The sequence below is a fragment of the Pyxicephalus adspersus genome, chromosome 1, assembly GCF_032062135.1.
Source record: "Pyxicephalus adspersus chromosome 1, UCB_Pads_2.0, whole genome shotgun sequence".
NCBI classification, from domain to species: domain Eukaryota; kingdom Metazoa; phylum Chordata; class Amphibia; order Anura; family Pyxicephalidae; genus Pyxicephalus; species Pyxicephalus adspersus.
Window position 1 is genome coordinate 176,977,017 of NC_092858.1, and position 6,300 is coordinate 176,983,316.

A 6,300-nucleotide genomic window follows, 5' to 3' on the forward strand; every position below is an offset into this window, starting at 1 on the left:
CCTCTGTGCCTGCACCCCCCTTCTCTTATCACCCTCTGTGCCTGCACCCCCCCTTCTCTTATCCCCCACTGTGCCTGCACCCCCCTTCTCTTATCACCCTCTGTGCCTGCACCCCCCTTCTCTTATCACCCTCTGTGCCTGCACCCCCCTTCTTTTATCACCCTCCTTCCCCCAAACTCTTACCCCATGCCCACATTTACACCTCCCCTTCTCATGTATCTGCCCCCTGCTCTCACCATCACACCAGGCTCCCCACCACCTTCTTCTCCTAGAACCTAAACACATTCTACATACCCCTACACTTACCCCAGCCCTGCACCCCCTACAAATACCCCAGCCCTGTACCCCCTACACTTACCCCAGTCCTGCACCCCTTGCTGTTACCACTGTGCCAGAAGCCCCCAATGACCTATGCATGCTTTTTACTGCCCTCAATCCATAACTTCAGAGGCTTTACCCCTCCTCACACCAATAAGTCTTCCTTACTACCCCATCTGTAAGCTTTAACCCTTTGTCTGCACAAGTTCCCCCTCCAACATTGCCCCTTTACACCCCCATCCTCATGCCATAACCCCAAGCCTGAGCATGCTGACCCCAACTCTCACTCCCTGCCCCCTCTCTGCTTTTACCCTTCTGTGTCTCCAGGGCACCCCACTTCATCCCTTTACACCCAATACCATGAACCAAATTCTTGCACCCCCTGCTCTCACCACCACTCCTTCAATTGCCCCTTCCTCAAAGTACCCCAAGCTTGGCTATGTGTACCTGGCTGGTGTGCAGAGGAGGCCGGGCGTCTCAGGGTGTTATGTGGATGTCCTGTAACCACATCGTGACTTCCTCTGCACATCTTATTTCTGTTATTTGCTGTATGAGCGGAGTGCCCCACACACCATGAGACCCCAACCTGCCATCCTGCTCTGGGTCCTTGCAGCCTCCTATGGTGAGTACGGACGCCCCGGGGCCCTACCATGGACGGTCCAAACCATCATGATCCGGGTATATGTTTATGGGGTCAGTGAACCCCTTTCAGATGGTGCCAGGATGGGGGGGGAACACACAGCCATGAGAGATGGGCACACAGGTGAGGGGGCATTAGTGGTAATAAGATGAACGGGTGAGAACATGGAGGTGCAGGGGACAGAGGTACGATGGTAGTAATTGGACGAGTGGGGGGAAGTGTAGCAGGGTGCAAGTGTGTGGGGTTCCTAGAGAGGAAAGGGCAATGGGTTCCCGGAAAAAAGGGGGTGAAGGTGAGAAAATGGTGCAATGGGTGCGGATGGAGGGGGGTAGTTGTGGGACATGTAGCTGGTGAATAGAGGGGTACAGGGGGAAATAATTGCAGCAGATAATAAAAGAATGGAAGCATGGTGGGTGATATTGGGGTCAGAGGCGCAGGGATTAGTGGTCGTCCTTGTCATTGGTACATTTAGAATGACGGTACAATGGTCCCCCGGCTTTAATCTTCATTCTACTAATGACTTCCTCACTCATAACCTCATCACACACACGGATACAAGACTTTTCTAGAGCTGCCCCAACTCTCTGGAATGGTCTCCTCGTCCTATTTGGCTTGCTCCTACTTTCTACTCATTTAAATCCCAACGCTTCCCCCTCACCTACCCGTCACTACTTCCCACCATTCCATATTATTATAATTATTATTATTAAACAGGATTTAGGAGGAGAGGACCCTGCCCCGAAGAGCTTACACTCTAGTAGGTGGGGGAATTTCACACACAAAGGATGTGAGATATGTAGAGGTGGGAAGTAGTGATGGTTTCAGAAGACAGATATGGATGGGTAGGCAAGTTTGAAAAAATGGGTTTTGAGTTCTCTTTTAAATGAGCAGAAAGTAGAAGCAAGCCGAATAGGACGAGGAGACCATTCCAGAGAGTCGGGGCAGCTCTAGAGAAGTCTTGTATCCAAGAGGAAGGAGGGAGCAGAGAGAGAGCAGGAGATTTCAAAAGCACTGGAGCAAGGGGTGAAGAAATCGCAGGGTTAATTAACCTACAGTACTCTGGTGTGACACTAGCAGAGGTTGGTGGATTCTCTTTTCTCTTGCTGGTATTTCATTCATTAACAGCAATGCATATTTAATAATTGATTTTTTTTTTTACTCAGATTTAACATGTAACTCTATGAGTCACATGTTAATTGTCAGCACATGTTCTTGGTATGTTGCACTTGTTTGCTTATGAAGCTGTGTTTTTTCATTACTCATTTATGTCAATTCTTATTCATGACTTCTTGTATATAACAGAAGAAATCTGTGACAGGTCACAGGTAACACAGAGGTATCTTTCTATAGTAATATTGGTTGCAGGTTTTGGTCAATACAGATTTTTGTACATGAATAAATATAGATTTTTTTTGTGAGAAAAATAAGAACTGTGAGAAACTGTTTTTTGTGAGAAAAATAAAAAAAATAAAAAACTTCAAACAAGACATAAAAGTCTGTCACGTTCACCCACTAGGGAAATAAACATATCCCAGATATAAAACCCTTATGACAAGTGAATAATGTGAAGGAGAGTTCTCTATATGGACCGTATGTTTATACAGGGTGATCATGTCCGGCACTCACCTTCTGTGTGATTTAAAGGTCGTTGCTCTGTTTCCCCATTTTCTGGCCCAGTTTTTCCTGAATGAGATGTAAAAGTTGATTTATTACAGTGAAGATATGATTCTTGTTACATCCACCATGAAAATATTTATTGCCTGCTCTACATTATCACATACAAATGAAGGGAGGATTCAGTAAACATTAAGGAGGAAATCTGCAGGTAAATATGGAGAAACATGGGAAACGCACGCCTGCGCCATGGCTCAAACGTCCCCATGCCAGACGCCTGTGAGGAGCAACGTTTGCACTTTTATATTTCCAGGTAATGTCGGAGCTTGCCGCTAAGCCCCCCCAATACCTATTGGCTAAGCAATCGGCCACATTCACCAATGAAAACACGCTGATGAAGGTTTCAGCAATATCAGAAGTACTTGGACCTGAGAGTCATCCATGATAGGTAGGTTTAGAAAGCACTGCAGATAGGTGCTCCTCTAGGCCCCGGCACGTTATACCTCCTGTAGCTCAGGTACACCGACACCTTTACATAAATGGACCCCCGCTGTGAAGTGGCCTGCACAGTACTAGGAGTAATATATTCCTATAACTAGCTCTTCGGGGGAGGATCCTCTCCTCATCCTCACTACTTCCCACCATTCCATATCCCCCCCCCGCCATTGTGTGATACTACCCCCACCTCCTAGATTGTAAGCTCTTCAGGAGGAGTCCGCTCCTCCTCGTGTCATTGTCTATATCTGTCTGTCATTTGCAATTCCTATTTTTTGTACAGCGCTGTGTAATATGTTGGCGCTATATAAATACTGATTATTATTATTATTAACAACTACAGCAACAAATCCAGTGTGTTATCCAAATACAATAAACATGGCAACAGATTGGCTTATAAAGGCAGCTCCATTATTTCCCCATTGTGTGAGGTCACAGAACAGCCAATCACATTGACCACACAGAGAGAATGTAATTGGATGTTGTGGCACCGGGTGACAAATATGGTCACAGGTAAGCACAGAAAAATAGCTAACAAATGGCCGATTCTGATCATTACACAGAGCCTGGAGCGACAGGTGACAGTGCTCGGCTCTGACATTCTTCCACCATTTGGTGCATATAACACAATGCCCCGCACACCACCAACCAATCCAAATAATAATAGGTAAGAGATGAATATTTATTATTAAAGAGTATTTATCAGAAAAGCTTACAATCTAAGGTTAGCCAAGCACTGCAGATAGGTGCTCCTCTAGGCCCCGGCACGTTATACCTCCTGTAGCTCAGGTACACCGACACCTTTACATAAATGGACCCCCGCTGTGGAGTGGCCTGCACAGTAGTAGGAGTAATATATTCCTATAACTAGCTCTTCGGGGGAAGATCCTCTCCTCATCTTCACTACTTCCCACCATTCCATATCCCCCCCCCGCCATTGTGTGATACTACCCCCACCTCCTAGATTGTAAGCTCTTCAGGACAGGGTCCTCTCCTCCTCCTGTGTCATCGTCTATATCTGTCTGTCATTTGCAATTACTATATTATGTACGGCGCTGTGTAATATGTTGGCGCTATATAAATACTGATTATTATTATTATAATTATTATTATTAATCAGTAATAATAATAATGTTAACTACAGCAACAAATCCACTGTGTTATCCAAATACAATAAACGATGGCAACAGATTGGCTTATAAAGGCAGCTCCATTATTCCCCCATTGTGTGTTGTCACAGAACAGCCAATCACATTGACCACACAGAGAGAATGTAATTGGATGTTGTGGCACCAGGTGACAAATATGGTCACAGGTAAGCACAGAAAAATTACTAACAAATGGCCGATTCTGATCATTACACAGAGCCCGGCATGACAGGTGACAGTGCTCGGCTCTGACATTCTTCCAGCATTTGGTGCATATAACACAATGCCGCACACACCACCAACCAATCCAAATAATAATAATAGGTAAGAGATGAATATTTATTATTAAAGAGTATTTATATAACGCCAACATATTACGCAGCAATGTACATTAAATAAAGGTTGTAAATGACAGACAGATACAGACAGTGACACGGGGAAGAGGAGAGGACCCTGTCCTGAAGAGCTTATAATCTTGGGGGGGGAGTATCACATAATAGGAGGGGTGGAATAATCTTAAAATATATGTCTCTGAAAGAGATGATTGGACAGAGATCTGCAAATGTCCGCACACATTGCAAGTTATGAGGACTTCCTGCCAGTACTCGTGTATGAACTCACAGAAACAATGGCCATTGACACAGCCACCATAAGACTACAAAGCTCACCTTTGCTGCTGGAAACACAAGGGCAGACAAAGAATGCAGGATAACCTAAAATATAAAAGTATAAAAAGAGGGCGTTACTAAGTTAAACATTCAGATGACTCAGAGGGAAGTATACAGTTTATATGAGTAACGTTTATCTCCGGACAAATACTAAACCCCCCCCCCACCCCCATCTAACCCATCCAGCATTTGGTTTTTGGACCACCTAAATCTGCCATTCTTCTTCCTTGGGTGGCCAATACATTGCCAATAATGGGAAAGTTCTGGTTGGTCCACAATCCAAAAGAGCAGTGACCTTGGTGCACAGGGACCCCATCTAATAGAAATGTCCACACTGCAGAGTGATATGAGGGACCCGGCCTGCCCGCTGTGTCCTGGCATAGATCTACCACCTGCTATGTACTGGGCAATGATCTAATGTGTTGGCTGCATCTCTGAGACATTGGTGAGATATGACATTTATGTCCTTGGGATGAGATCCCGGATATGACATTTATGTCCCTGGGATGAGATTCCAGATATGACATTTATGTCCCTGGGATGAGATTCCAGATATGACATTTATGTCCCTGGGATAAGATTCCGGATTCCGGATACACAACCTTTGTACTCCATGCCCCAGAACCCTCTACCTCTAATCTCGCCTCCGAGTCTGCAGCCACCTCCCAATAAATCCATCAAACAATGAAATGCCCATTTATTTGCCCATTGGAGTGCTATTACCCCCATCTCCCCTTTATAAACAAAATATGTGTAATTCCAGACAAATATGAAGAATAAAATGTCGGTGTACTCACGTTTGTAGAGAATGTATAGAGCCACGGCAATAATACTAATAAGGAGAGCGACAACAATTCCAACAATGATACCAATGCTGGGTCCAATGATTTCTATAAGACAGAAGAAGAGGATCGGGGTCAGATCAGTTATTGTCATTGTTTACTCGCGGGGAATCACAAGCAATAAAAAAAGAACCAATCACAAGAGGAGGACACAGCACCCCCTGCAGGTCAGGGCACATTATTAGTCTGACCTCTGTCCTGGGTAATATTGTGTATAACATAATAATTATAATAAACATGAAGATACCCCCCCACCCCCTGTACTAATAAAAACTTACCAAGATATCAGAATCCTCCCCCTCTCCATGCAGTGGAGAGTTGGGGGGGGGACCTTCTTTAAGTACTTAACTTAATGCACCCCCCCAGCGGTAAAGGGCACCCCGAATATAGGTTTTAGGGTTCCCTGGATGTTCAGAAGGGGATTACTCTCCATACTAGTGACACATTCATATAATCATTCAGCTGTTTTTGGGGGGGTTACTGAAGATTTGGGTAACAATGCAGGAGCTTACATAATAATAATTTTACGATCATTTCATTATTATTTATTTGAAGTGGAACGTTTAACATGAGAG

At 44.7% G+C, this 6,300-nt stretch overlaps 1 long non-coding RNA gene across 1 annotated transcript; it reads right to left on the reverse strand.

The window, feature by feature from the left end:
- Positions 1-2,233: 2,233 nt before the first annotated feature.
- On the reverse strand, positions 2,234-5,776 carry LOC140323080 (uncharacterized). The gene is made up of 3 exons (XR_011919298.1): positions 5,681-5,776; positions 4,884-4,928; positions 2,234-2,641 (listed from the first exon to the last, which is right to left on the reverse strand). It is a non-coding gene; the product is annotated as an uncharacterized lncRNA (long non-coding RNA).
- Positions 5,777-6,300: the final 524 nt, after the last annotated feature.